This window comes from Orycteropus afer, unplaced genomic scaffold (assembly GCF_000298275.1).
Source record: "Orycteropus afer afer isolate SDZICR_OR568_19922 unplaced genomic scaffold, OryAfe1.0 scaffold00141, whole genome shotgun sequence".
In the NCBI taxonomy this organism is placed as follows: Eukaryota; Metazoa; Chordata; class Mammalia; order Tubulidentata; family Orycteropodidae; genus Orycteropus; species Orycteropus afer.
This window is the reverse complement of record NW_006921728.1, coordinates 6,103,643-6,127,808: the sequence shown is the minus strand read 5'-3', so window position 1 is coordinate 6,127,808 and position 24,166 is coordinate 6,103,643. Positions and strand designations below refer to the sequence as shown.

At 40.7% G+C, this 24,166-nt stretch overlaps 1 protein-coding gene and 1 pseudogene across 1 annotated transcript in view; both read right to left on the bottom strand.

The window, feature by feature from the left end:
- Window positions 1-24,166, bottom strand: part of FHOD3 (formin homology 2 domain containing 3) — a gene marked incomplete at its 5' end in the record, with an annotated part of 759,322 nt that overhangs the window by 588,249 nt on the left and 146,907 nt on the right. The window lies entirely within an intron of this gene.
- Window positions 13,191-13,317, bottom strand: LOC122150440 (annotated as a pseudogene).

Genomic DNA, 24,166 nt, shown 5'->3' with positions numbered 1-24,166 from the left:
TTTTCTTAAAGCAAGTTTTCAGAGAAGTCTCATATGGAAACCATCTCATACTCTCAACTCGATACACCAAGCTACAAAGGTGACATCCTACAGTGCTTTTGTTACTTTATTCAAGAAGGTCTTTACCAAAAACATCAAGGTAGAGAATGTACCCCAGAAAATCAAAGCTCACAGAGCTCAGAACAAGACCATTGCCCACGTCAGAGAAGGACTCCAGCCCTGGAATAAGGTCCAATCTCTTCCTATAGGCAAGCACAAAGAAGGTATCCTGATGCATGCTACAACACGGATGAACCCTGAAGACATTATGCTAGTGAATTAAGTCAGTCATGAAAGGACAAATGCTGTATGATCTCCCCTACATAAAATATCTAGATTAGCAAATATATAGAGACCAACATTCATTAGTGGTTACCAGGTGGGAGGGAGGGGGAAGAGGGAGACATTGCTTAGAGGACATTGAGTTTCTGTTAAGGGTGATGGAAAAATCTGAAAACAGACAGTGGGACAGGTTGCACAACATATTGAACATAATCAATGTCACTGAATTATACAGGTAAAAAATGTTGAAGTACCACAACATGGATAAACCTTGATGCTGAGCAAAATAAGTCAATCTTAAAAGGACAAATGCAGTATGATCTCAATTATATTAAATAAGCAAATATTAGAAACCAAAAATAATTAATGGTCATCAGAGGTGGGAGAGAGGGGGAAAGAGTGAGTTTTTGTTTGGGAAGGCATTGAGTTTGTGTTAATAGTGGTGAGATATTTTAGAAAAGAATACTCTTAATGGTGGCGCAATATGAAAACTGTAACTTATGCCACTTGTAACTGCAAGTGTGGAAGTTGTACTGGAAAATGTTTTGATGTTTATATTTTCATCATAATAATTTAAAAAATGTTTAAATGGCCAATATTTTGTTATATATTACCTCAAATATACTTACCATAAAAAAAAAAAAAAAAGCGGAAGATGGCATCTAGTTACACACCCCAAGCAGTGTCACATTTTATTTTAGACTCACTCCCCATCTTTAACCTAGAATACTCCAGTCCTCAAAAAAACAAAGGTCAGAACACTTCCAGGTTTAATTTAGCTTGGGACAGCCACATTGTTCCATGTGGGAGTCACCGCAGAGGGCAGAAGGGCGGGAGCAGCTGCCTGCCATCTCCGCTGTGGACATGTCATCCCTTTTATTTGTGTAGACAGCTCATCTAAGATGCTTGGCAAGTCATATGTCCAGGAGCAAGGCTAGAGATAAAGAACCTCTCCATGGAGCTTGAGTGGTCAGTACGTAACTCTGAACTCCTTCCTGAGTTCAGAGCCACATGGAGAAAAGGTATGGCAGGCAGTATGATGGAGATCAGAACATCAGCCTTAGGACTGAAGCAAATCCATGAGAGAACTAGCCTCACATCTATGGACTTCCTAGAAGTTCACAGAATGACCACTGGCCCCATCACATGGCAGGTTGCCTACCTATAGCTAAGCAAGAGACCTAGAGGGTCCTCAGAATACTCACTGCTGTCTGAAAAAGAAGGAAGGACTAAGTTACCTGGTCACTGTCTTCTAAATTCACTGGTCTTTCCTTGTGTAGGCATAAAGAGTAGCAGGGAGAGGCCGTAAGTGTCCTCCTGGGTAGTCTAGTGGTATTCCCTGCTATGGCATAGTAAATTACATGATATGGCTTTTCTAACCATAGTCTTTGTAACTCCCCCTTGGCCATGAGTAGCTGATTGTTAGTTATCCAGCTGGTTTATTTCTGTTGGAGCAGCACGAAGCAATCTTCTGGGAAGTTCACACTCTCTCAGGTGTATAGAATTCTGATGTTGACTTGGTTAGTTTGGCCATTCTTCCAGGCTTAACAGGAGCCCTCCTAGAAGCAAAAGAGTCTCTCTGACTGCCAGCTGAGATGTGCTGCTGAAAGAGATGTGCTTCTGAGAGATGCCAAGAAAGAAGCACTTCTAAGAGAGAGATGGCTGGCTGAGAGCTGACTGAGAGAGACTGAGTATGTTCTTGAAATTGAATTATAGCCTACTGCTTCCCTAATAAACCCCATAATCTGTGAATTCTGTGTGGCCACTGGAACGAATTATCAAACCCAGCAGAGAGGTGGTGGGTGCCATGGGAGGAACAGCTGGTGTCAAGGTTAATAAGAGGGCTGGAGGGTGGCAGCATACATTGGGCTGCTGATAGTGATTCTGTCCTCTTCTTGTAGAGTTAAAGGTGGGCAGAAGATGTCACCTCCTTGTCTCTTTAGCACCTGCTCTCTCTGGAAATAGGAGGAGTGGGGAGTAAGTGTTTCCTTGAGATGTAGCCACATCAGAGAAACATGAACATCCAGGCCACATCATCCTACAGTCTACTTGTATAGTAAGCATACTTTTAAAAATGAATGTTCCAAGAAAGGGCAATAAACAATGACCATATATGATTATTAAAGATTAGATGGTGGTATTCAAATTCACAAAGAAGTAAAACGATCCCTATCTGCAGATAATATGAGTGTATATATATATATACACCAAAAACTCAGTGATAAAATTACTAGGACTAATTGATAACTTTCAGTGAAGTGGCAGGATATAAGATCAACATACAAAAAATCAGTTGGATTCCTTTACACTAATGAAGAGAACTCTGAAAAGAAAATCAGGAAATTAATACCATTTATAATAACCACCCAAAAGATGAAGTACTAGGAATAAATCCAGTTTAAAGAAAACTAAAAAACATTATTACAAGAAACCAAAAGAGACCTACATAAACTGAAGACTATTGACTGCTAACCAGAAGGCTGGCCGTTCAAATCCACCAACCACTCCTTGGAAGGAAGATGGGGCAATCTACTTCCATAGTGATACTGCCTCGGAAACCCAAGGAGGGGTCACTATAAGTTGGGTCCGACTCGATGGCACATAACAACAACAACAACATACCATGTTCATGGGTAGGAAGACATAACATCAAGAAAATGTCAATACTCAAAGTGATCTACAGATATAAAGCAATCCCAATCAAGATTTCATCATCTTTTTTAAAAGAAAAAAAAGAGATGAAAAAACTAACACCAACTTTACATGGAAAGGAAAGAGACCCCAATAAGTAAAGCACTACTAAAGACCACCATTCATCTGTCAGTTTGCTGTACTGTGGCAGCTTGCGTGTTGCTATGAGGCTGGAGGTTATATCACCAGTATTTCAAATTCCTCCAGGGTCGCCCATGGTGGACAGGTTTCAATGGAGCTTCCAGACTAAGACAGACTGAGAAGTAGGATGGGGCCATCCCTTCTTAAAAATTTAGCCAGTGCAAGGTTGTGGTGGCTTCTTGGCCACAGCCAGCTACCCGGAGGGAATGAGTAGTTGGACCAATGAGCTCAGAACCATGTCTTAGGGGACATCAAGCTCCATTGGCTTGACATAGTATACAGAAACATTGTTCTACATCTTTGGTGAGTAGCAACTGGGGTCTTAAAAGTTTGCAAGTGGCCATATAGATGCAACAATGGGACTCTCCTCATCCAGCACAAAGAAGAAAGAAGAAAACCAAAGATGCACAGAAACAATTAGTACAAGAGATTGGCAGACCACGCAATCCTTGGCCAACATGAGCATGAGACCAGAAGAACTTGATGGTGCCCAGCTACCACTGTCAACCACTTGAAGGGGGATTGCTACAAGAGATCCTGGATAGAGTAGGAGAATAATGTGGAACAAAACTGAAAAATCATTAAAAAAAAAAAAAAAAAGACCAGGTTTGCTGGTCTGATAGAACCTGGTGAGACCCCTGAGACTATAGCCTCTAGTTACCCTTCAGGTCTGAACTCATTCCTATGGCTTCCACCCAGACAACAGACAGGCATATGGGGTGAACATTCACTTCAGGTAGGTATATTCCTCGGAGTGATCAATTATGGGAGAACAGAAAGGCAGTGTTTGCACAGGAAGGCAGCTCAGGGGGACAGGGGTGCATGGGAGGGAACAACACAGAGAAGAGGTAATTAAGGGAGGAATAGGAAGAGAGTTGTTGCACTGTGGGGAATTGCAGTCAATGTCATGAAACAAAATGTGTATGAACTGCTGTATGGAAAAGGAATTTATTTTGTAAACTTTCACCAAGATCACAATAAAAATGAAAAAATATATATTAATTTAAAAAATTGGCCAGTGAAAACTTTATGAATAGCAGTGAAACACTGTTTGATATATTACTGGAAAGCTTTATGAATAGCCCTGAAACACTGTCTGATGTTGTGCTGGAAGATGAGCCTCTCACATTGGAAGGCACTCAAAATATGACTGGGGAAAAGCTGCCTCCTCAAAGTAGAGTCAACCTTAATGATGTGGATAAAGTAAAGCTTTCAGGACCTTCATTTGCTCTTGGAGCGCCAATCAAAATGGGAAGCAACAGCTGCAAACATCCATTAATAATTGGAATATGCAATGTGCAAAGTATGAATCTAGGAAAATTGGAAGTTGTCAAAAATGAAATGGAACACATGAAGATCAATATCCTAGCATTAGTGAGCTGAAGTGGACTAGCAGTAGAGATTTTGAAGAAGACAATCTTATGATCTACTATGCCAAGAATGACAAAATGCAGAGGAATGGCATCACATTCATAATCAAAAAGAACATTTCAAAATCTGTCCTGAAGTACAGTGTTGTCAATGATAGGACAATATTCATATACCTACAAGGAAAACCAGTTGATACTACTATTGTTCAAATTTACACACCAACCACTAAAACCAAAGATGAAGAAACTGAAGATTTTTGCCAACTTCTGCAGTGTGAAATTGACCAAATATGCAACCAAGATGTATTAATTATTACTGGTGATTGGAATGCGAAAGTTGGAAACAAAGATGCATCGTTAGTTGGAAACTATGGTCTTGGTGATAGAAATGTTGCCAGATATCGTATGACAGAATTTTGCATCACCAATGACTTATTCATTGCAGATAACCATTTTTCAACAACATGAACAGTGGCTATATACATGGATCTCACAAGAAGGAACACACAGGAATCAGATGACTACTTCTGCAGAAAGGGGCAAAAAAGTAGCTCAATATCTTCAGCCCAAACAAGGCCAGGAGCTGACTATGAAACAGACCATCAACTGCTCATATGCAAATTCACATTGAAGCTAAAGAAAATTAGAACAAGTCCACGAGAGCCAAAATATGATGTTGGTTTCATCCCACCTGAATTTAGAGACCATCTGAAGAACAGATTTGATACACTGAACACCAATGAACCAGACAAGCTGTGAGATGACATCAAGAACATCATACATGAAGAAAGCAAAAGGTCATTAAAAGGACAGGAAATGAAGAAAATACCAAAATGGATGTCCAAAGAGACTTTAAAAGTTGCTCTTGAGTGGAAAGTAGCTAAAGTGAATGGAAGAAATGACAAAATAAAAGAGCTGAACAGATTTCAAAAGGTGGCTCGAGAAGACAAAATAAAGTATTATAATGAAATATATAATAACCTGGAGTTAGAAAACCTAAAGAGAAGAACATGCTCAGCATTTCTCAAGCTGAAAGAACTGAAGAAAAAATTCAAGCCTCGAGTTTCAATATTGAAGGATTCTATAGGCAAAACAGAAATAAACAATGCAGAAAGCATCAAAAGAAGAAGGAATACAGAGTCACTGAAGGAAAAAGAATTGATCAATGTTTAACTATTTCAGAAGGTAGCATAAGATCAAGAGCCAATGATAATGAAGGAAGTCGCCCAAGCCACACCGAGGGAACCAGCATAAAACAAGGCTCCAGGAATTGACAAATACCCACTGAGTTGTTTCAACAAACAGATGCTGCACTGGAGGCATTTACTCATCTATGCCAAGTTATTTGAAAGACAGCTACATGGCCAACTGACTCCAAGAGATCCATATATCTGCCCATTCCAAAGAAAGGGGATCTGACAGAATGTAGAAATTACCAAACAATATCATCAATATCACATGCAAGTAAAATCTTGCTGAAGATCATTCAAAAATGGCTGCAGCAGTATATTGACAGGGAACTTCCAGAAATGCAAGCTGAATTCAGAAGAAGACGTGGAACAAGGGTATCATCGCTGATGTCAGATGGATCTTGGCTGAAAGCAAAGAATACCAGAAAGATGTTTACTTGTGTTTTATTGACTATGCAAAGGCATTCAACTGTGTGCATTGTAACAAATTATGGATAAGATTGCAAAGAGTGAGAATTCCAGAACACTTAATTATCCTCATAAAGAATTTGTACATAGACCAAGAGGCTGTCATTCAAACAGAAAAACAGGATACTACATGATTTAAAATCAGGATGACTGCACGTCAGGGTTATATCTTTTCACCATACTTATTCAATCTGTATGTTGAACAAATAATCCTAGAAGTTACACTATATGAAGAAGAACGCAGCATCAGGATTGGCGGAAGACTCATTAACAACTTGTGATATGCACATGACACAACCTTGCTTGCTGAAAGTGAAGACGACTTGATGTACTTACTGATCAAGATTAAAGACTACAGACTTCAGTATGGATTACACCTCAAAATAAAGAAAACAAAAATCCTCACTACTGGACCAATAAGCAGCATCATGATGAATGGAGAAAAGACTGAAGTTTTCAAAGATTTCATTTTACTTCTATCGACAACCATGGAAGCAGTAGTCAAGAAATCATATATCATATTGCACTGGGAAAATCTGCTGCAAAAGACCTCTTTTAAGTGTTAAGAAGCAAAGATGTCACTTTGAAGACTAAGGTGTGCCTAATCCAAGCAATGGTATTTTCAATCACCTCATATGCATGTGAAAGCTAATCACTGAATAACAAAGAGTGAGGAAGAGTTGATGCCTTTGTTATTATAGTGTTGGTGAAGAATACAGAAAGCACCATGGACTGCCAGAATGAATAAATCTGTCCTGGCTTCCAGAATACTCCTTGGAAGATAGAATGGCCAGACTTCATTTCACCTACTTTGGTCCTGTTGTCAGAAGGGACCATTCACTAGAGAAGGCAAAGTGGGTGGTCAGCGAAGAAGGGGAAGACCCTCAACAAAATGGATTTACATAGTGGCTTAACACACTGGGCTTAAGTATAGCAGGGATTGTGAGGATGGCTCATGGCCAGGCAGTGTTTCATTCTATTGTACATAGGGTTGGTATGAATGGAAGCCAATTTGATGGCACCTAACAACAACAATGACAACAAAGAAGAACAAAGTAGGAGGCCTCACATTTTCCAATCTCAAAAACTGCTATACAGTCATGGTAGTTAAATAGCCTGGTACTTGTACAGCAACAGGCATAGACCAATGTAACAGAATTGAGAACCCAGAAGTAAATTCTTCCACTTATCGACAGCTGATTTTTGACAAAGGGTCAAAACTCATTAAATAGAGAAGAGATGGTCCCTTTTAAAAATCATGCTGGCAAAACTGGATATTAATTTGCAGAAAAATGAAAAATGCAACAGGACCCATGTCTCAAACCATATACAAAAATGAGTTTAAGACTTTTGGTAAGATGGAGGAATAGGCAGACCAGCGACATAGATCCTCTTCAACAAAGAAAAGAAAAACCAATTGACAGAGAAACAGAAGATAATCTTGGAGCCCTGAGCTTTGAAAGGAACTATACAGAAGTGGATTAAGCATCAACTACTGGAAAACTTGAATGAAAACAGTGAGTACAGAGAGGGTTGGAATTGCAGACTGTCAGCTACTCTGACGGGATGAACAGCCTGAATATTTCCAAGTGGTGTTGATACCTGAGAATTGACCTAAATATTAGCCCTGGTCACCAAGGGCTGCAGGGACGACTGCACTGGTGGCCTATGACTAGGAAGGGAAACAGCAAGGAGGGAGACAACCTGAGATGTTGACTCTCCGCTGTCCGGAGGGTGAAGCCATTTTGATTGTTTACATGAGGTAGTCATTTTGGATATTTAAAGTGACGGAGGGTGCAGCCATTTTGAATGTTTACAAGTGGTGGCCATTTTGGATATTTAAAGTGACCAAGGGCACAGCCATTTTGAATATTTACAAGTGGTAGCCATTTTGGGTATTTTAAAGTGACCAAGGGTGTAACCATTTTGAATCTTTTCAAGTGGCCAACATTTTGGATTTTAAAGTGACAGCCTTCTCATTTGGATTCCAGGGACCTAAGAACAGGCTCTGTTTGCAAAGGTCGCAGGGACATATGAGAGGCTGACAACACAAAAGGAGACAGGTGGTGAGTGTATAAGTGCTGTCAACTAGTGAATAGAGAAGCACAGCACAGTACCCTGCTTGCAAAGATAACATACAAAGAAAACAAAAGCCGTGGGCAAGTCACTCCAACATACAATCACCAATTAAATATAAACACAAAAATGTCACAATGCCTCAGAGACAACAGAGCATCACAGTCCACACAAAGAAGCAAGATAAAGCAGGAGAAACAAGGGACCAGAATACAGAACGAAAACACATTCCTGAGGAAAATGCAGCATTGGAACTCCCTGATAGGGAATTCAAAAGAATAATATTTAGCTATCTTCAATGAATTGAGAGACAGATCAAGGAAAACACTGACAAAATTGAGGAAAACACAGAGAAAACCCAAGAACAATTTCAAACGACAATACAAGAACAAAATGACTAAGTAAATGAAAAATTAGAAATGATACAAATCTACACACAGAAATCCAGAACATTAAAACTAAATTTTCAGAAATAGATAAGATATTGAATGGGCAAAGGAGCAGAATTGAATCAATGGAAGACAAAATTAGTGAGATTGAAGGCAAATACCTGAACACTTCTTTGGAAAGGGATAAATCAGAAAAAAGACCAAAACAAAATGAAGAAAGCCTAAGGTTCATATGGGATACCATCATCAAATGGAATAACCTACATGTAATTGGAATTCCAGAACTAGAAGACACAAATAAAACTGGAGAGAAAATTGTCAAAGATTTGTTGGAATAGAATTTTCCTGGTATGATGAAAGATGAGAATATATCCATTCAGGAAGTGCAATGAAGCACAAACAGGATAGAACTCAAAAGAAAATCACCAAGACACATCATCATCAAACTGACCAAAACCAAAGACAAAGAAAGAATCATGAGAGCATCATGGGAAAAACTAAAACTTACCTACAAGGGGAAACCAATAAGACTAAGCTCAGATTTCTTGCCAGAAACCATGCAGGCAAGAAGACAATGAGATGGTATATATAAAACACTGAAAGAGAAAAATTTCCAACCAAGAATCACGTACCCAGCAAAACTGTCCCTCAAATATGATGGTGAAATTAGGACATTTCCAGATAAGCAGAAATTAAGGGAATTTTTAAAACCAGACCAACCTTACAAGAGATGCTAAAGGGAGCCCTTTGGACAGAGAAGCAACAGCAGCCAACAACTGACCATTAACACACATGATGATATAACCCAGAAACCAACCCAGCTGTGGAAGTAGCCAAAGTAAAGAAGCCTACAAGACTGTAAACAGGGAACCAGAGACACCAATTGAAAAATGAGGACAACTACAAACCAAAAAGAAGGAAAAAAACTGTGTTGTTACAGAACTCTTAGATGGTAAGGAAGTCAAGACAACTACAAGATAGAATGGACTGTTCTAAGCTTGGGTACAAATCACAGAAGAACCTCAAAGAAAAATGACAAACCTTCACATCAAAATAAAAAAGAGGACCGGCACAAATATTTAGCAAATACTAAAACAACAGCAATGAAGGAAGTGATAACACAATTCATAAACAAAATGAGCTCAGCAAAGAAAATTACATGGAACAAAGAAATCAACACCATGAAAAAACACCTAACAAAAATGACAGCAACAAATTCATATTTGCCAATAATTACTATCTAATATTATTAATACTATTATTATTATTATTACTATTTAATAATATTATTACTGCCAATAATAATATCTGGCAAGGGACTTATCTCTTAAGTTTTATAGAAAACTCCAATGCCTCAACACCAAAGGAATTAACAATCCAATTGAAAAATGGGCAAAAGACATAAATAGACACTTCACCAAGGAGGATATTCAGGTGGCCAGCTAATACATGAAGAGATGCTCACAACCATTGGCCATCAGAGAGATGCATATCAGAACAACGAGATACCATCTCACCCCAGCACTGATGGCAAGGTTCAATGAGACAGAAAACAACACATGCTGGTGGGGATGTGGAGAGATTGGGACTCTCATTCACTGATGGGGGGACTGTGAAGTGGTACAACCACTGTGGGAAGCAATACAGTGATTCCTTAGAAAACTGGAACTGGAGATACCATTTGACCCAGCAATCCTATGTGTCCATCAGCAGAGGAGTGGATGACCAAACTATGGTATGTACACATAACAGAATGCTATGTAGCACTAAAGAATAATGTAGAGTCTGAAAAACACTGCATAATATGGATGACCTAGGAGGACATTATGCTGAGTGACATAAGTTGATCACAGAAGGACAAATACAGTATTAGTTCATTGTTGTGGAGGGTCAAGGAAAGGTTTATATAGGGAGAGAAACTTTCTCTGTTGATTGCCAGGAGTGGGAGAGGAGGGAAGGGAACACTAAAAAAAAAAAAAAAAAAAATGCACTGATCCATGTCACTTTAGTTTTGTGCATTTCTCTATACATAAATTATATTTCAATAAAATGTATTTTAAAAAAATGAGTTCAAGTTGGATCAAAGACTTGAAAGTAAAACCTAAAACCATAAAGACCATCAAAGAAAGAGGAAGGACCAACTTAGGGGCTCTAATTCTGGTTATAAATACACTATTGAATATAATTAAAAATGTAAAACCCCCACAGACAAAATAGAAGACTGATACCTCCTAAAAATTAGACACTTACATGTATCAAAAGATTTCATCGAAAGGCCTTTTATGGTAAAAAGAGAACGTACAGATTGGGAAAAAAAAAATATTGGGGTATGACATATCTGACAAGGGACTTATCTCTAAAATTTATAGAAAACTTTAACACCTTAACACCAAAAAGACAAACAACCCAATTCAAAAATGGGCAAGGAACGTGAACAGACACTTCATTAAAGAAGATACAGAGACAGCCAACAAACACATGGGGTAATGCTCATGGTCATTAGCCATTAGAAAGATGCAAATCAAAACAACAAAACAACGAGAAATCATCTCACCCCAGCAATTATAGCAAAATTCAACAAGACAGAAAATAAAAAATGCTGGGAAGGTTGCAGAGAGATTGGAACTCTCAAACACTGCTAGTGGGACTGCAAAATGGTACAACCATTATGGAAAACAGTACGGCGTTCTTTAAAAAAACTGAAAATGAAATACCATTTGAACCAGCAATTCCATTACTACGAATATATCCTAAAGAGATGAGAGACAGAACACGAACAGACATATGCACATCCATATTCATCACAGCACAATTTGCTATAGCAAATAGATGGAAACAATCTAAATGCCCATAAACAGATGAATGGATAACAAAACTATGGTACATTTACACAATGGAATACTATGCAACATTAAAGAATAATGAAGAATATGCAAATCATCTCACAAGGTGGATAAATTTAGAAGACATTATGCTGAGTGAAATAAGTCAATCGCAGAAGGACAAATACGGCATAAACCTATTATTGTAAAAAGTCAAGGAAATGTCTACTCAGGGAAGGAAATTCCTTTTGTTGGTTATCAGGAATGGGAGGGAAGAGGAAAATTTCAGACTAGTTGGAGGTCACATGTGGATTTGAGTGAGGGGAAGGACAGTATGGAAAGATCTGCGACCAGCATGGTGACACTGGGGAAAGGAAAGATGCTGATATGTGCACATAAGATATAGACAACAGAGGCAAATACTATTATATGCACAATACTGCATTACCACTAACAGCAGACACCAGGCTATAGATAAATGCATACAGACAGGTGAGAAGATCAGGTGGGGGAAGGTGAACAGGAATATACCCTAGACCAAGGATAGATTTGGCTGAAGATAATCTTACATATGTACTTGTGCTACAAAATTAGCCACATACATTACAGAAGCAACAGAAGACAGAGTTGGAGTAACTTCTCAGAGACAACAAAACACCCTGAAAGAGAGAATCACCGGGCATTCTGACTCAGGATCATAACCTCAGAAGACATCATGCTCAACTGGCACAACATAATACATAAAAATCTTATTCTACAACCTACTTTGGTGAGTAGTGACTGGGGTCTTAAAAGCTTTTGAGTGACTATCTAAGATGCATCTATTGGTCTCCTCTCATCTGAATCAAAGAATGAAGAAAATCAAAGGCATCTGGAAACAATTAGTCTAAGGATAAGATGGACTACGAGGACCGCAGCCTTCATGACCCCGAAACCAGAAAACCTAGATGGTGCCCAGCTATCAATGCCAACTTCTAGGAAAGGGATCAAAACTGGAGATCCTGTATAGAGTGGGAGGAAAAATATGAAACAAAATTCAAAAACACAAAAATGACCAAAATTACTGGTTGGGTAGAGACTGGTGGAACCCCTGAGACTTTGGCTCTGGGCTACCTTTCGGGCCTAGAAATGGACTCACTCCCATGGACTGGCTCTCACCCCAACAGTAAAAAGACCTACATGCAGAACACCTACCCCAGGGTGATGCACTCACCTACTCTAGGGAGAAGCACCCCTTAGATCAATCAGTCATGAGACACCAGAGGGGCAGCATTCACATAAAGAGAACAAAAAAGAGATTTCATTAAAAGAGTGAAAACAATGCACAGACTGAAGATAAAATTGGCAACAACATATCAGACAAGACAGCACTATTCACAATATGAAAGATTAAAACAACCTAAATGTCCATCAACAGAGGAATGGATCAAGAAAGCGTGGTACATACACACAATGGAATACTACACAATGTTAAAGAACGATGATGAATGTGCAAAATATCACATAATATAGATGAACTTAGAGAAAGTTCATGCTGAGTGAAATTAGTCAATCACAAAAGGACAAATATTATATGAAACCACTATTGTGATAAGTCAAGATATTGTTGTTGTTGTTATGTGCCGTCGAGTCATACCTGACTCATAGCGACCCCTCCTTGGGTTTCCGAGGCAGTATCACTACGGAAGTAGGATTGCCCAACCTACCTTCCGAGAAGTGACTGGTGGGTTTGAACCGCCAGCCGTCTGGTTAGCAGGCAAGTGTCTTAGCCACTATGCTACCAGAGCTCCCATTAAACTGATAAGAACAGATACTACACTTGATCTTAGCCAAAAGGCCGAGAAGTCAAGATATGAGTTCCACAAAAAAGAGAAATATTTTTTGATGGTTACTAGGGGTGGGTGAAGAAAGGAGGGTAAACTACTAACTGAAGGTAGACACATATTAACTTGGGTGAAGGAAAAAAAAAAATAAGTGGTGGATTCTTCAATTCTTATCTATGGGAATGCTGACCTCTTGCAGTGTAGTAAATTACATAGTGTGGCTTTTCTAGTAAGTCTTTGTAAACTCCATGGTGGAATTTGCTGTGAGCAACTGAGTAGCTCCTGATTGTTAAAGTTATCCACCTGGGGTATTTCTGTTGGGAGCAGCACAAAGTAATTTTCTGGGAAATTCACTCTTTCTCAGGTGTATAGAATAAGGTGTTGTTGGAACTGGTTAGTGGCCACTCTGCCAAGCTCAAAAGGAGCCCTTCTAGAGGCAGAAGTCTCTCTGACTGCTGGCTGAGAAATACGTGCTGCTGAGAGACATGCATTCCTGAGAGACACGCGCTGCTGGGAGAGAGACTGAGGCAGACTGTTGGCTGAGAGATGGTGGGCTGAGAGACTGAGCATTGGTCCTGAACTTGAATTGTAGCCTGTTGCTTCCCTAATAAATCCCATAATCTGTGAGTTGTGTGTGCCCACCGCAGCAAATTATCAAACCCACCAGAGAGGTGGTGGGTGCTGCAGGAGGAACTGTTGTTATTAGGGTTGGTGAAGGAGCTGGAGGGAGGTGGCATGTCTGGCCTTGCAGAGATAGGCCTTGGGCTACTGATGGCGATTCTGTCTTCCTCTTGTGGGGTTAGAGGAGGTCAGAAGATTCGGCCTCACTGCCCCTTTGGCACTATTCACAATATGAAAGATGAAGACAACCTAAATGTCCATCAACAGAGGAATGGATCAAGAAAGTATGGTACATACATACAGCAGAATACTACACAACGTTAAAGAACGATGATGAATGTGCCAAATATCGCATAACATAGATGAACTTAGAGACCATTATGCTGAGTGAAGAGCAGGAAGGCAGAAAGGGAAAACTACTGCCCTACTCTTACTTCCTGGCCTTCTCATGGGGCTGAGCTATGACCACAAGGTAACATTTTGTTTATTCTCTGTTTACGTCTAAGAAACCATCACTGTGGATGACAGTCAGACATCTAGACCTGGGGGCATGTAAGCTCTTATTTTTTTCTGTTTAGCTTGGTCCTTGTACCTAGTTAAGTTTAAGAAACAGGGCCAAGTCAGAAAAAACATGACGCTCTGCAGAATCAAAAGAAAAATGAGGTGCCCAGCTACTACTGTCAACCACTTGGAAGGGGATCTATATAGAAGATCCTGAACAGGGAAGGAGAACAATGTGGAACAAAACTCAAAATCATTTGGAAAAAAAGAGGGACCAGGTTTGGTGGTCTGATAGAGCCTGGTGGAACCACTGAGACTATGGCCCTTAGCTGTCCTTCAGGTCTGGAATTGAACCCACACCTGTGGCTTTCAGCCAAACAAAGGACAGGCATATGAGGTGAACATTTACACTAGGTAGATACACTCCTTGCAGAGAATAATCATGGGAGAATAGAAGGGCTGTGTATGCATAGGGAGACAGTTCAGTGGGCTGGAGTGCACGGAGGGATGGACACAGGGAAGAGGTAACTATCGGGAAGAGGCCAGAGGGGAGCTGTTGCATTGTAGTAAAAATTGTAGTCAATGTCATGAGACAAAGTGTGTATAAACTGCTGTATGGAAAGTGAATTTGCTCTGTAAACTTTTACCCAAATCACAATTTAAAAAAAAAGAAAAGAGAGAAATGATGTAATTCATATTTTATGAGCAGATGTCCTTGGAGGAAAAAAAAAAAGATGAAGATTAAAGCAAAAACTCAATGTAACTATACTTGGAAACAGAAAAACAGTAATAGTTTTAAACGTATATGTAGAGAATTCTCCAATTTTAAAATGAAATGTGTCCTAAGAGTTCAAGTTAGGATATGGAGGCTTAGGATAATTCCATGACTGGCTCCTAGAAATCCCAGTTTCCTTTCTCCTTCAAGATCCCCATCCCTCAAACCTGTGAGAAAACAGACTTCATCCCCATCCTTAAGTGTCACATAGTCTCACTGGGAAGCAGGACACTGCTGCATCACACAACTAGAGAAGTAAGAGGCAAATGGTGAGTGTTTGATTCTAAAAGGAGGGATGGTCAGAGTAACTACCCTCGGGAACTCACCATCAATAGACAAGACAGCACTGGGGAGAAGGGTATGGGCAAGTGGGGAGGAAAGCAGGAGATGGATTGTGGATGACAGTCAGACATCCAGTGGATACAGCACACTTTTCAATGACAGATCCAGAACTTAGAGAAGAGTTGGAAAGTTCAAGCCTAGTTAGTTGTGAGAGAGGATGGAACCATCACCTACAAAAGTTACTTATATGCCTATTTGTTTCCTCTACAGGATTTAACATATGCCTTCACCACCATCAGTTAAACCCGTAATCAAGTCAATTCCAAGGTATGGCAAACCCATGTAGGTAAGAGTAAAATTGCACTCTATAGGATTTTCAATGGCTGATTTTTCCAAAGTAGATGACTCAGCCTTTCTTCCAAGACACTTCTGGGTGAATTCAAATCTCCAACTGCCTTGAACACAGCAGGCATTTTAATAAATGGTAACAAATTATTTTCTCAGTTTGTATTTTAGAAATTTCTCATTTTACAGTAGCATAAATGTTTCAAGGGCACCCACAAGAAACTGTTTAATCTTAACAATAATAGTAACAAAGCTCATATTAATGAAGTCCTGCAGGGCTACTAGGTGCCAGTCTTGACCTAATGCACCTTACAGGTTAGAATCCCTTCAGTAGTTTGTAAGGAAAGCACGTGGGTTCCCATTTTAGGCCAAGTCAGTGCCATGTCCCAGACCTAGCCATCTGACGATGCTCACTCCAGTAGAACCCCACCCCTCACTGCTCCTCCAATGCCTACCATCTCCCTTCAAGTAGGACACTCCTAAAGAGAAACCAACATCCTCCACTAGAGTCTGATCCTCAAGATCTGAGCAACACCTTAGCCAGGACAGTTGCATTTTTTTTTTGGTTCTCAAGCCATTTGTTTAAGAAAAATAAAGAGATTATAAAATAAAGAACATTATAAAATATTGGTGCATTTTAAATATTTGTTGTTGTTGTTGTTATGTGCCATTGAGTCAGACCCGACTCATAGCGACCCCTCCTTGGGTTTCCAAGGCGGTATCACTACAGAAGTAGATTGCCCAACCTTCCTTTTGAGGAGTGGCTGGTGGGTTTGAACTGCCAGCCTTCTAGTTAGCAGTCAAGTGCCTTAGGCACTACAATAGCATGTTGTTGTTGTGTGCTGTTGAGTTGGCCCCGATTCATAGTGACCCCTCCTTGGGTTGCCAAGGCAGTATCACTACGGAAGTAGATTGCCCAACCTTCCTTCCAAGGAGTGGCTAGTGGGTTTGAACCACCAGCCTTCTGGTTAGCAGTCTAAATGCCTTAGACACTCCCTTTAAATATTTAGTTTGGGGTTGGGTTTTAGGCACAACCTCATGTAGAGTGACAACAAAGTCATTTCTGAGTGCCCCAAAAGCCCAGGTCAGTGATCTCTTGCCCTGTTCACTAGAGGGGTGCTAGACCCAGAACTCCGGGTTCCTCAAGCTCCCCTGAGCCAGACTTGGTAACATGGAGTCCATGAGAATCCTGACAAAGACCAGGCCTCAAATCAGATCCCAGAAAGAACCCAAAATCTTAGAGGGGACTCCAAAGCCAGGCTGACTTCTGAGAATCAACATCCTGATACTGATAGCAATGGTAGGCTCACACTTGGCAAGCCATGCATGAACTGTTCCAGGCATTCTGAGGCCATCTCAATGGATACACCTATCTGGATGCCCTCTCTCCAAGATTCCACTATCTTCCACCAGACAAAGTCCATAGTATACAGCAGTGACTCATACTGGTCTGGGAAATTCCTCACTAGGACAGCTTTGTGAAGCTCTTTTTCCAAGTGCCTATGGGCTGGTAACAGTTTTCATGGTTTTCCGATAAAGTGTGAACAGTTCAATGGCACTCTCTATTGCTTCCTGGAGGTCTCGAAGCCTTGGAGCCAATGCCTAGTGAAGGGGAGAAGTGTCTGGTCAACACCTGCCAGCCCTATAGCCCATGCCCTACACCCAGGCTGTTCTGAGCCATCAGCCCACTGTAAGCAGATGAGAAGAGGAGGGTCAACACAATAACTTGTAGGACAGCTTTTTACAAGTCATTAAAAAAAAAAAAAAAAATTCTCCAGGTACTGAGTCAGCTGACAAAATTATATCAGGCAAAGCAAATCTATAGATTATTCTTTAGGTGTGATTTGAACAGCTGAACAGCTGATCTATATGATTTTTTTTTTAATTTTTATTGTGATTTGGATGAAAGTTTACAAAGCAAATTCATTTTCCATACAGTGGTTCATACACATTTTGTTTTATGACATTGACTGCAATTCCCCAGAAGGTAACAGCTCTCTTCCCACTTCCTCCCCATAGATACCTCTTCACTGTGTCCTTCTTTCCTATGCATTCTTGCCCCCTGAGCTATCTCCCTGTGCAAATACTGCCCTTCCCCTATCCCATGATCGATCGTTCTAAAGTGCAGATCTACCTGATATCAATGTTCAGCCTATATCCCTATAGTTTGGCTGGAAGCCATGGGAGTGAGTTCAGTTCCAGTCCTGAAGGGTAACATAGTCTTAGGGTTCTCACTAGGCTTTATTAGACTAGTAAACCTGGTCTTTTTTATGATTTGAGTTTTATTGTACATTGTTCTCCCACTCTACCCAGGATCTACTGCACCAATCCCTTTCCAAGTGGTCGACAAGAGAAGCTGGGCACCATCTAATTCTTCTGGCCTCATGGTCATATAGGCTAAGGTTCACATGGTCCACTAGTCTCTTGGACTAATTGTTTCCACGTGTCTTTGGTTTTCTTCATTCTTCTTTGCTCTGGATGAGGAATATTTTATAAAAGCCAAGGGATACAGATTATTTTGATTAATTTTATAAGTGCTTAGAGTATAATTTTTCTTTTATATAATCAATTTTTGTTGTTGTTGTTGAGAATATGCAAACAAAACATGTGTCAATTCAAGTTTCTCCATTCAGTGACATTGATTACACTGCTTGAGTGAGGCACTGATTCTCATCTTCTTTTCTTAGTTGTTCCCATTAACATAAACTCACTGTCTCCTAATGTTCCTATCTAATCTTTCAAGTTGATGCTGTCAATTTGATTCCATATTTCAAAAACAAAACTCACTGCTGTCAAGTCGATTTCAACTCTTAGCAATATCTCCACAGAAACAGACTGTCCAATCTTCCTCCTAAGAAGTGACTGGTGGGTAGAATCTTAAGAGTTTAATACTCAAAGCAGACATTTTTTCACTAGTTAAGCTTTAACGTCTGATTTTAAGAAGTTTAAAAAAAAAAAACCTCATTGCTGTCTAGTCGATTGCAACTCATAACAACCCCTCCTTGGGTTTCAAAGGCAGTATCTTTAAGGAAGTAGATTGCCCAGTCTTCCTTCCAAGGAGTGGTTGGTGGGTTTGAACTGCCAGGCTTCTGGTTAGCAGACAAATGCCTTAGGCACTAGGCCACCAGAGCTCCTGAGAAGACTTCAGGGAATGAGAATTTGAAATTCTGTCCTCCATTACCTTCCTTTGAACTTTGATCAAAATGTTCAGTAGTGGTAGACAGGCACCATCTAGTTTCTCTGGTCTTATGGTAAAGGAGGCAGTTGTTCATGGAGGCAATTGGCCACACATTCTATTTCCTCCTTCACAATTTATTCCCACAGATTAATATTCAATACAATTCTGTGGTCCAATGCTGAGTAAGAAACGTAGGGTCCTTCAACTATAGGATCCTGAAATGCATTTCATCTAAGTCAAGTCTGTCTCCAGGACTAAATATGACCTCTAACGATGTGTTCCTTTGAGACCCAATGTATAAACTACATTTTGATGTTTGCTCTAATAATTTGTAAAGCAAAAATCCACAAAATTTCTTGGTGATGATGATGATATTCACCACCAGTTACCCAGTGTCTAGCAAGTGCCAGGCACTGTACTTAAACCTGTATACACACTATCTCTCTCTCTCTCTTTTTTTTTTTTTTTTTTTTCAATTTTACTGTGATTTGGGTGAAAGTTTGCAGAGCAAATTCATCTTCCATACAGCAGTTCACATTCACTTTGTCTCATGACATTGACTATAATCTTCCACAATGCAACAGCTCTCCTCCCACTTCCTCACATACTATTTCCTTGAATGCTTATATCACCACCAGAAGGGTGGTGCTGGGACCTTTTCGTCTTCACTATTATAAATAAGCCAACCTGTTGCCATTGAGTCAATTCTTATGTATACTGACCTTACAGGAAAGAATAGAACTTCTCTACAGGGTTTCCAAGTCTGCAATCTTTATGGAAGAAGACTGCCACATCTCTCTCCTATGGAACAGCTAGTGGGTTTGAACCACTCACTTTCTGGTTAGCAGCCAAGCAGTTAACCACTACACCATCAGCACTCCTTTATAAATAATCAGACAGACCTAAAAATGTTGAGTAACTATTCAGAGACACAAGAAGGCTGGATTGGGATATAAACCCTTGTTTCTCTGATTCTAAAGTATATACTACCCTATTCTGCCCATTTTTTCAGCCCATAAACCAATAAGCTATATAAGCCCTTAAGAAAACAAAGAACACCAATGACATTTATTTAATCCTCACAATAATACAATCAGGAGAGGTTATCATCCCTTTTTTGATAAATGAGGATGCTGAGGCTCAGACAGATGAGGTCACTTGTCTAAGTTCACACCACTTTTTAGGGGCAGGTCTGATTCCAGAGCCTGTGTTCTCTCATCAGCCCAGAGCTCTGTGAGTAAAAGGCTCAGTCAGATGCCTAGGGCACCCCGTGTTATTTAGAGGCTATAGAGCAGAGGTTGAACACAAAGCCCTGGAGTCAGGCAGACCTTGGTGCGAATCTCACCGTTACCATATACTTCTCACAGGACATTCCTCGTGTGACCAGACTACTGGGTACCTCAGTTTCCTCATCTGTTAAGTGGGAACAGTGATTCTCACTCAGAAGTTGTTGAGAAGACTAAAGAAGATACTATCTGCAGAGTTCTTTGCCATTACCTGGTAGGAGAGAGAAGCATTAAGTGCTCAGCAGAAATTTCCTTTCCACTGTTATAAAAGGACAACTTTTTAAAAAGTAAATCTCCTATGGTAATAACACAGGCCTTTTCTGTTTAACAGTTAGTCAGATGTGGGTTTGAGTTCCACCTCTACATTTAGCTGTGTGTCCTTGGATGAGCTACCAAACTCTCTGAATTTTACTTTCTTCTTTTGTCAAGAAAGGATGATATACATGTTGCAAAGGGGGCATGTATGTTATTAACCTGTTAAGCGCCTTGCACATAGCAGGTGCTCAGTAACAGAAGCTAATGGGGCCTGAAGATGACTCAGCTACAGCGCAACAGCCCAAGAAATCCCACTGATGAAGCTAGGATTTGTCCTTCACTGCCACCCTAAGGAGAAGCCCTGGTGGTGCAGTGGTTAATGCTTGATTGCTACCCGAAAGGTCAGTGGTTCAAACCCACCAGCCCACTCTGCAGGAGAAAGATGTGGCAGTGTAGACTTTCATAAAGATTACAGCCTTGGAAACCCTATGTGGCAGTTCTATTCTGTCATATAAGGTGGTCAAGGCAGGGAGAATGTCAGGATTCATAATGACATAACACTGCTTTCAGACAAAATCTTCAGACCTAAATCCCTCAGCTCCTTCCATTCATCCATCCATCCCTAAGTGATATTCAAGGCACAAACCTCATCCACCAGGAAGAAGCCTGCTGAAGAACTAGACGTGGGCTCTCAAAAGACATCACATACCATACATTACTGCATTGTCAGTGAAGGCAAGCATGGATACACAGGTGGCTAGACAGGTGGACAGGTTGAACTATTAGGTATGTCCATGCAGTGGGGGGAGTGTGCTCAAGACCATGTATAGGGTTGGCAGACAATATTTCCTACAAGTGTAAGGGTACGTTCTGTAAGAATTCCCAGGTATATAGTAGAGCTGACAAGGGACAAGGTTATTATCACTTCTTGGCCACAGCCAGCTACCTAGATGGAACAAGTAGTTGGACCTGTGGGCTCAGGACCATAGTCGCAGGGGACGTCAAGCTCAACTGGCAAAATATACTACCCAAAACATTGTTTCACATCCTACTGGGATCTCAAAAGCTTACCAGTGGCCATCTAAATGCAATGACAGGTCTCTCCTCGTCTAGAGTAAAAAAGAATGAAGAAAACCAAAGACACATGGAAATAATAAGTCCAAGGGGCTGGTAAACCATGTGATCCTCAGCCTATACGACTATGAGACCAGAAGAACTAAATGGTGCCCAGCTACCACTGTCAACCACTCAGAGGGGGATCTATGTAGGAGATCCTGGGTAGAGTGGGAGAACAATGTAGAACAAAACTCAAAATCATTAAAAGAAAAACAAAAAAAAAAAAGGGGGACCAGGTTTGCTGGTCTGGTACAGCCTGATGGAACCACTGATACTAAGGTCTCTAGCTGCTCTTAAGGTCTGGAATTGAACCCACTCCTGTGGTTTCCAGCCAAACAAAAGATAGACATATGAGCTGAATATTTACATTAGGTAGGTACACTCCTTGGAGAGAACAATCATGAGAGAATAGAAGGGCTGTTTATGCACAGGGAGACGGCTAGCTCAGGGGGCAGGAGTGCATGGAGGGAAGGACACAGGGAAGAGGTAACTATGGGGAGGTAATGGGAGGAGAACTATTGCATTGTGGTAAATTGTAGTCAATGTCATGAAACAAAGTGTATGTGAGCTACTATATGAAAAGTGATTTGCTCTGTAAACTTTCACCCAAATCACAATTTTAAAAAATAATAATAATAAAAGACATCATGTACCAGTAAAGAAATGGTCATGGGCATTGGTTATCCACCAGGCCTTGTCCACACACTCACTATGTGAACAATCAGAAGCAGAGATCCCCATCAGGCACAGAATGATGGGACAATCCACAGACCATCCCTAATGAAGCGTTCATCCATGCCTTCATTCACTCAGTTAACAAAGTTAGTCATCAACATGCTACACCTGGAAAGGAGAACATCCTGCCCCATCCTCCAAAAGACCAGAGTAGGCACCTCCAATGGAAAGGCCACAAATGCTGTTCCACAATACAGTTTTGTTACCAGGGCATCAGCCCAAACCACCACCATCTTACCCCCAGCCTTAGGCCAAAGATTTATGCTCACAGCTCCAAAGCAGCCCTGGGCTTAGAGCCTAGAGACTCAGCTCACCCTGGGTGAGGGAAGCGAGTAGTCCTGGCATACAGGCTAATCTTGCCATGAACACTCAGCGCAGTGTGATTCCAGATTCACGTGACACCCCATAGAACCAAGGCCCCCTTGAAATGCTCTTTAAAATGGCATTCAGTGTACTTCCACAACTTTTTTTACTTTCCATAAACTTTCACATTCTGTTTATTACCTTTTATTCATCTTCCTGAGAAACGCCAAAGACATTAATTTCTGAAGTAGGTGAATTAAACTTAAGAACACTCATTGGCACCAGGACCCTTTTAGCTGCTTTCTTTAGTAAACAAATGACTTGAGGTCTCCTTACACTTACAGACCACTTCAAATGCTCAAGAGCATGCTGTTACCTGCCACAGAAATCTTAACATGCTCATCTTTCCAGTTAAGGACCAAGTCTCCGAGCCAGAGGTTGGGGAGTATTTCACAGCTTCCAGCCTAGAACTACCTTGTTTCTTTGAGGCAGCTCCTAAAGCCAGGAGGCCACAGTGTATAGTTCTAATCAGTTAAGATCCACAGGTTTCAGGGACTTCCCAACTCGAAGCCTGAAACAAGAAGCCCCGTGTGGGGACAGAAGGCTCAGAGGGCTATCAGAAAGCTCTGGCTCCATGTCCCAGAGTCAGCAGCCTGGCTCCGAAGAAAGAATTTTAACTGCATTACTAAACACAGTCAGCTCTTTAAGGAAGAAATCCATTTTCCTTGGCTGATTTACTTTCCCCCTAAGACAATCTGTGAACCACACCAGAACTCAGCCAGAACATTGTTCTTTGAAGCATGGTGAAACTTCACAGGGAGAAAATGTTTCAAAAGATATTTATTTAAATGTTTTGGCAGGACTTCTCAGACTTTTCAAACCAGAAGGGTTGAATCGTTCTCTTCAATCATATACGGACAAAAGGCCTAAGATGATATAAAACTGCCTGAAAAAAAAGAAGCAGTAGGTCAGTGCAAGGAACACTGGTCAGGGAGTCAGGAGATCCAGGGTCAAGCCTCTGTCCTACCGCTTTCAGTCATGTGACCTCACCTTCCTCTACCCTCCTGTGGCACAGAGTGCCTGCCCTGTCCACACACCAGAGGGCTTGTGAGGGCCAGGGAAATGGTGGGTGTGAAGGGGCCAAACTGCAAATGCTGTCACTCAGCAAACTGGGCTCATGCTACTTTATTTTAAAAAAAAAAAAAAGGCAGAGGCAAATAACTAGGCTTTTTTAGCAGAGTTTTTTTTGCAGAGTTGGTTTTTTAACAGAGTTTCTCTCGAACTAACAATCTTTGCAGCGTTTTACAACTTTTGAAATACTTTTACATGTTGTTATGTGTTGTTGAGTTGGACCTGACTCATAGCAACCCCTCCTTGGGTTTCTACAGAAGTAGATTGCCCAACCTTCCTTCTGAGGAGTGGCTGGTGGGTTTGAACTACCAGCCTTCTGGTTAGCAGTCAAGTGCCTTAGGCACTAC